Raw genomic sequence first — 8095 nt, 5'->3', positions numbered from 1 at the left:
ACTCTATGACATCACCTACCTGCTACTCTCCGAGTTTAGTTTCTCTCTGCGTTTCATGTTTCTAACGTCTGACACCACAGACGGAAAGGTGGGAGCCTTCTTGAGAAAGTGGTCACAGCTGTAGCCCTTTTTCATTTTCACTGATGGGTCAGTATTTGCTCCCCGTGTCTCTCAAAGGTTTTGGTCAGTAGCTGCCAAGCCAGGCTGCATGTTAGAATCACTTAGGAAGTTTGGGAGAAATAGTGATGCCCAGCCCTGCTCAGGAGGGTGGGCCACAATATCAGTATTTGTTCAGAATTGCCCTCGGGGTTCTCACCAACATCCAGGGCTGAGATCCCTGAGCACTGTCCCCTGCCTCCTCACAGGCCCCGCTGCCACCACAAGCACTAGCCTTCCCGTCCTTTCTCACCGACCCCAGGGGCATTGTCTTAGAGATGTGCTTATATACGCAGGTATGTCCTCAGGCACTTGTGGTCAAGGAGGCCAAAGGGAATGAGCTGTCTCCCACAGCAGGTCTCTAGAAATGCTGGGAATCGCCTTGCGGGCTGTAGGTCCCCTGCCTGTAGGCTGCTTTCTGTCTTTGTCTGAAAGATAGGAGACAATATACAGACAATGGCCAGACCATATGTAAAAAAAGAACGCTGGCCCACAAGTTGCAACAGCCTGTCCGGTAAACCAAACTGTCATTTATAATAACCAGCCCTGGGAGTCAGCCTGCTCTAGATCAGATTTGGAGGAGCCCAGACTGCTACCTCTAGTGACAACCCAGAAAGCTAAGCAATCTTTTCTGAAACAACTGGCCCCAAATGGTGAGGGACTTGATTAATAACTGACAGGTCCCCTTATTTTTGTCCCATTTGTAATGCAGGACCAGCCAGAGAACGCTCAGTATGCTCTCCTAATCAGTCACACAGGACGCCATGATTCTAGTTAGCCCAGCCCGCATCTTCCCCAGGATGACAGCCCCCTGCAGGGCACGCCTGAGGTCCCCTCGCTTCTCACTCTAAAGCTCCCCACTCCTCTGCCTGCCTCGGAGCAATGCTGCGTCTTTGCTTTAGCAAGTTCTGAGTAAACAGCCGTTGCCTTTCTCACTCAGTTGACCTGTTTTCCTGCTCCACCCTCCGCCCCCAACAAAGACTTCCTGACTGTCTAAGTGGAGGTCTTTGGTGGTCTGTGCTAAAGCCTGAGAATGGTCCACTTTGATGGGGTTCCCCCCACACCCTGTTTTTTTATCACAGCCATTACATTCCTTTTCTTCTGAACATGGAGAACAACTGATTTCTTTTGTGTCTAGCGTTTGTGGCTGAGCTCAGACCTGCTGCTCCTGTGACCCAGAGCGACATGGCAGCTCTGAGGGCACCCGGGTAGCAGGCACAGTGCTCCTTCAGCAGAGAGAGGTTATGGATACACTTTCAGGATTTATTCGCTTAGGGAGAGAAGAATCTGAACAGAAGACCACAGCCCAGTAGGACATGGTTGGATAGCAGACGCCCAGCAAAGCTATCATTTAGAATCGAAGGGCAGATGAAGAGCTTCCCAAACAAGAAAAAGCTAAAGGAGTTCATCATCACCAAACCATTATCATATGAGCCCTGGCTGCTGTAGTGTGGGAGCCCGCCAGGGCGCAGGGGACCAAGGACAGAGTCCCCCACTGTAAAAATGGTGGAGGGACTTGGTTTCTGGTCCCTGGAGCCGGCGGGTATCTTGACATCTTCCGGACCTTCTCGTTCTCAGCCTTGAAGGAAAGAACAAGATCTTGGCATATGCGTCATGTTCCAAGGAAGTGATAGTAATGAGGACACTATTATCTTCGGGCTAATGTTCTCAGGATATGAGAACATCTTGCCCTCTTGATAGCTTTTGGGAGTGTACAAACTTTTGTAAAACAACATTGTTCTCATTTCCTCGAGGCCTTGCTTTAGGCCACAGCAGTTTGCATATAAGCCAGCAGTTCCTTGAATAAAGTTGCCATTTGCCAGCAGAGCTTATGGTCCTCTCCATTCTTTTAAGTCCCTCGCCTCACCTCGCGACCACCCTTGCTGCTGCGGGCAGCGGCACTGTAGTTCAGTGGATTGAGCGTGGGCACACCAAAGTGTGGCAGGTTCAATTCCCAGTCAGGGCACATGCCTGGTTTTCAGTCCTGGTCCTCAGTGGGGGGCACATGAGAGCAGCCACACATTGATGTTTCTCTACCTCTCTCCTTCCCTTCCCTTCCCTTCTCTCTAAAAGTAAATAAATAGAATCTTTTAAAAAGTATTATATGAAATGTTAAAGGGACTTATTTAGGAAAAAGATGATCAACACTAGGAACAATAAAATGGCAATGAATACATATCTGTCAACAATTGAATCTAAAAAACAAACAAGGCAAATAAGGACAGAGACAGAATCGTAGATACAGAGAATGTTTTGATGGTTGCCAAATAGTAGGGGGGATGGGGGAGAGGTGAAGAAGCAGGGAGATTAAGAAGCACAAATAGGTAGTTACAGAATAGCCATGGGGAGGTAAAGTACAGTATAGGAAATGGAGTAGCCAAAGAACTTACACCCATGACCCATGGACAGGAACAATGGTGGAGGGATTGCCTGAGGGAATTGAGGGGTGCTGGGTGGAGGGGGCCGAAATCAGAACAACTGTAATAGCACGATCAATGAAGTATAATATATAATTATATTATAGTCTTCCTCTTATTGAATAGAATCATTCAAACCAATTGATCATTGAACTAATTTTTCTTAACCTATTAAGAGCTTTTAAAGAAACGGGAAAAAACAATGATGGGACCTGTGTCCGCTGGGAGCTGCAATTCTGGGAACCCTGTTCCAGGACTCTCAAAACATGTCAGATATTTGCAGTGAATGCAACACTTCATTTTTTTTATCATAGCCTAGCGATGTTTCTTGACTCCTCTCATCTTTCTTCTTGGGGTTGTGAGTGATGGGGACACATCAGAAACCTGTTTTCCCTGGGTATCATTCGCTCAGGAAAAGCCGATTGAGATGTTTGAGCGGTCTCTTTCTTCTTGACAAATCTCCGCAGTTTGCCACGAGGCCTGGGGCCTTTATTATCCCAACTGGCTTTGCGGCCTATAAATCACAGCCCTAAGCAGCCAAAGGAAATGAGTTAACCAGATCCCTGAAAAAATGTAACCAATGTTTCTTCAGTCATTAGCAGAGCAACTGACTTCCATCTGCTCCGGGCACCTGCTGTCCTGGCCTGCAGCCACGGTCCCCACAATCCCCCTTACAGAATCCATTTCCCTTGAACTGCAATTTTACCCTGGTGCATGTTCCATGGCAGCAGCCCATGCCAAAGATTTCCATGCATTCTAGCATTTCCCTTCTATACAGACCCAAGTTGTCTGGCAATGCAACTCGGGAACTGTGGTGGATGCACCCTATGTTTTTTCTACTCTGCAGGCCCCCTTTCCTGGGAAATATGCTCTGGCCTGGAGATTTATTACCTGGTCAGTGTCTCCTTGCCCTGCCTCTCTGGTCACAGCTTATTGGATAATAGGAAACTATCAGTAAGGTTTTGGTTCAGTTTCAAGTAGCAGAAACACCCCCAAACAGTTGCTTTAAAATGGGTGTGGGCCTGGCTGGGTGGCTAAACCAGGGTGGCTCCTGGTTGGAGCATCGCCCCATACACCAAGAAGTTCCAGGTTGGATCCTCAATCAGGGCACATAACTGGGTTGTGGGTTAAGATCCCCTGTTGGGGTGCATATGAGAGGCAACCAGTTGATGTTTCTCTCTCTCTCAAACCAATAAACATGTCTTTGCATGAGGTTTTAAAAAAATGGGCATGTATTTTTCTCTCATGTAAAAGATGTAGGCAGTCCCGGGCTGGTGTCAGGTCTTCATCAGTGACCCGGGCTATTCCTGCTCACATTCCACTCTCTCAAAGATGTGTCTTTTGTACGCTTGGCTCCAAGATGGCAGTAGGAGCTCCAGCCATCACGTCATCACATCCACCTCCAGGAAAACTTCCTAGAAGACTCACATAGCACAGTTGCTTATATCTCATTGCATAAGATTTAGTCTCAGGACTACACTGAGGTTCAAGGGAAACTGGGAATGTAGTCTTTTGGCTTGCTGACAAGGCAAAGTTCAAAGTTTTAGCAGGCTCTGCTAAGAGTATCAAATTATAAATCGGGTTAAGTCAGTCAGAGTCTTAAGGATTTGCACTAAGGGATTCCATTTCCTAGTAATGGCAGGCTCTGGATACGTGAAGGCCCCGGCTGATGGTCCCGGTTTTTCAGGTTACACAGAGGAAGTCAGGCAAGAAAGAGGAGGCAGGGAGAAGCAGAGAATTCCGGTCTGACCACCCCCCGAGGCTCTGATTTATTAGGTTTAAAATCCGTATTTTAAAAAAGCTCCCCAGATAATTCTGATGCAAAAAATCAGGATCAGTGTGTCTCAATCCCAGATCCACAGTAGAATTACTGAGGTGAGGGTTGGGGGGAGCTTTTTAAAAATACTGATGCCTACTGTCCCCATCCAAGACATTCAAATTCTTTTGGTCTGGGGGTGGGTCTTTGTTTTGTTTTGCTCTGCAGATGACTCCCATGCACAGTTGGGGTCAAAGGCCTCTGGTCCAGACAGTCCGATAGGATTTTGTTGTAGGAGGTTAACTCATGTCTGAGTGGGTGCAAAGGTAGGGCAAGCCCTGGGAGACCAGACACATTGAAAGTGCGATGGGTGGGCTGAGTGAACAGCAGGAGCAAAGGGCAGTGTGGGAAGGGCCGCCCTGAGACAAGGCACCAAGCTCACCAGAGACCTTTCTCACCAGAAGGTTTCCTGACACAAGTCTGGGACGAGACCCAGCTTTCAGCAGCTCCCTTGCCAGAGGGCGGCGTTAGCTCCTGCAAGGTCCCAGCAGGGTGTTTATTGTCAGTGAGGTGTGCAGGCGTGGGTGGGGGGTGTACACACACTAGCTTTGCTCCTAAGGAAACTTTTTGTTCTTATTCCTACTACCTGTTTAGATAACTCAACTGCCTGAGAATCCAGGCCACAAATGTACGCTTTCTGGTATACTCAAACCGTGAGATTTTATCAGGAAATAGATGTTTGCAGTTTTGAGGAAAATCAACCAGCAAGCCAAAAAGAGAGCGTATTGAATAAGACTTACTAGTTTTTTCAAATTTAAGATGGGGTAATCTGTTCATTGATGTGGCATTGATAATTTACTCAGCCAGTCATTCAACGATTTTTTTTAATACCAGGCTTGGTATTTTGGGGGGTGCCAGTCTTTGGACACAAAGTGTGAAATCAGGCATGTCCTTGCCCACATGGAACTTATAATTTAGTGCAAAGCAAATTACAGCCCTCAGGCTAAACTCCACCTTCTGCCTCTTTTTGTAAATAAACTTTTTATTGGAACTTTTGTGTACATGTTGTCTCACTGCTCTCAGGCTGCAGTGGCAGAGCTGAAAGACAGTGTGGCCCGAAAAGCCTGGAGTATTTACTCGCAGGCCCTTTACAGAAGCAGTTTGCAGACCCCTTGTCTAGTGAATGGTTCAAATGTTTTCCCATCACAAAGATCCACTTGTGTTTTCAGATCCTCACCTGAGGATATGTTAATTGATTTTAGAGAAAGAGGGTGGGGGAGACAGAGAGAGAGGGAGGGAGAAACACTGATGTAACAGAGAAACACTGACTGATTGCCCCCAGTACGTCCTGACTGGGGATCCAACCAACAACCTAAGTATGTGTCTTGACTGGGGATCGAACACATGACTTTTTCATGTACGGGATGATGCACCAACTAAATGAGCCACCTGGCCAGGGCAGGATCCACTTGTTTTTAAGGTGGATAAGGGTTTTGGGTTGAAAGGAGAGAATCTACTTAAATGTGCTCAAGGGAAATGAAAATTACAATAAAATATGTTGTGATGGAATCCAGGGACAGGAAATTAAATACAGGTATTGCTCTTACGGTGTAAGGTTTTGCCATACAAATTGGCCGTAGGTCCATTCTATTAATTAAAGAACATAATCTGCGTTACTAAGGACGCCTTTGGTTGCAACAAGATCTTGGCCAGGAACTGGCTATATTCGGGAGATAGCTCCAACGTAAGAACAACTGTTGCCTGAGCAACACAAGAGCTTTGCTTGGGAAGTTTTGACTTTGCGCACCCGAACAATTGGCAAATAATGGTAAAGGAGTTAGTGATACATAAAATGTCTCCAGTTGCTAGAAAGAAAGGACAAGATGTTAAATTAAAAGCTAGAAGTCACTAAATGCTGACTTTGTTCCATGGCATTTAGATTTTACTTACAGCTATAAAAAGTATCCTTATTATTGAAATTACTACCGGAAAAATAACTTTTGGAGGGAGTCTGAAACTTCCCATTTCCCATTGCCTTTCCTTTTTAAAAATTACTTATTGATCTTAGAGAGAAAGAAGGAAGGAAGAGGGGGTGGGGGAAGAGAGAGAGAGAGAGAGAGATTGATTTCTTGTTCCATTTGTTTATGCATTTATGGGTGGCTCCTTTTATGTGCCCTGACTGGGGATTGAACCCACAACCTTGGCATGTGGGGACAATGCTCTAACCAACTGAACTACTTGGGCAGGGCCCCCATTGCATTTCTTTTCTCAATATAATAATTTTCATTTAAAATTAATTTTTACAAAAACTTTTTTAAAAAGTAAGGTTTCTGAGGAATATGGAATTGACTATCTAGTCAGACCTCATGAGAAGTGGAGCTGGAACCGACACCATCGGCTTCAGTCCTTTAAACTAACCCCTGGCCCTGTTCCCACTGTCCTACTCAGCAGTGTACCAGCTCTCTAGCCCTGTGGTATCGTTTAGTTTGAAGGGGTTCTGGTCACCTCTCCCTTCCACACGGTATCGAGCTGGTCCACTACATTGATGACCCCATGCTGATCGGACCTCGTGATCAAGAAGCAGGAAGTGCTCTAGATTTATTAGCAAGACATTTACATGTCAGAGGGTGGGGTAAACCCGACAAAAATTCAGGGGACTTCTCTCTTAGTGAAATTCTCAGGGGTCCAGCAGTGTGGGGCATACCGGGATATTCCTTCTGGTTGAAGGATGTATTGCATCTGGCCCCTCTTACAATGAAGAGGCACAATGCCTCGTGGGCCTCTTTGGGTTTTGGAAGCAACACATTCTTCATCTGGGTGTGTTACTCCAGCCCATTAACTGAGTGACCTGAACGCTGCTAGTTTTGAGTGGGTTCCAGAGCAAAAAAAGGTTCTACGGCAGGTCCAGGCTGCTGGGCAAGCTGCTCTGCCACTTGGGCCACGTGACCCAGCAGATCCATGGGTGCCTGAAGTGGCCGTGGCAGACAGGGAGGCTGTTTGGAGCCTTTGGCAGGCGCCTGTGGGTGAATCACAGCACAGGCCCTTAGGATTTTGGAGCAAAGCCCTGCCATCCTCTGCAGATAACTACTTTCCTCTGGAGAGGCAGCTCTTGGTTGGCTACAGGGTCTCAGCAGAGAATGAAGATCATGGGCCACCACGTCACCATGTGGCCTGAGCTGCTCGGTGGGACCTGAGTGTTATCTGAACCACCGAGCTGTGGCGTTGAGTGTGCACAGCAACATTCTATCATCAGATAGAAGTGGAATATAAGTGATTAGGTCCAAGCAGGTCCTGAAGGCACAAGTGAGTTACATGAAGCATGGCCTGAATGCTACGCTGCCTTCTCGTCCCCAGCCCTCACCTGTGGCCTCCTGGGGCAGTACTGTGATTAGCAGAAGAGAAGGCTTAGGCCTGCTTTACACGTGGTTCTGCACGAAACGCAGGCACCAGTGGAAGGTGGACAGGCACAGCCCTAGAGTCCCTTCCTGGGACTTACCTGATAGACAGTAGTGAAGGAAAATCATCCCAGTGGGCAGAACTTCAAGCAATGAACCTGCTTGGAAGGAGAAATGGCCAGATGTGTGACTACATACTGATTCATGGGTGATGGCTAATGGTTTGGCTAAATGGCCAGGGACTTGCAAGGAACATGATTGGAAACTGGTGACAAAGAACTCCGGGGAAGAGGCATGTGGCTCGAACTCTCTGAATGGGCACAGAATGTGAAGACACTGGTGTGCCATGGGGATGCTTACCCAGGGGCGAC

The sequence above is a fragment of the Sturnira hondurensis genome, unplaced genomic scaffold, assembly GCF_014824575.4.
Source record: "Sturnira hondurensis isolate 20B ecotype Veracruz unplaced genomic scaffold, ASM1482457v3 Scaffold0015596, whole genome shotgun sequence".
Classification (NCBI taxonomy): Eukaryota; Metazoa; Chordata; class Mammalia; order Chiroptera; family Phyllostomidae; genus Sturnira; species Sturnira hondurensis.
The sequence above is the reverse complement of the archived record's forward strand: the minus strand, read 5'-3'. Positions refer to the sequence as shown.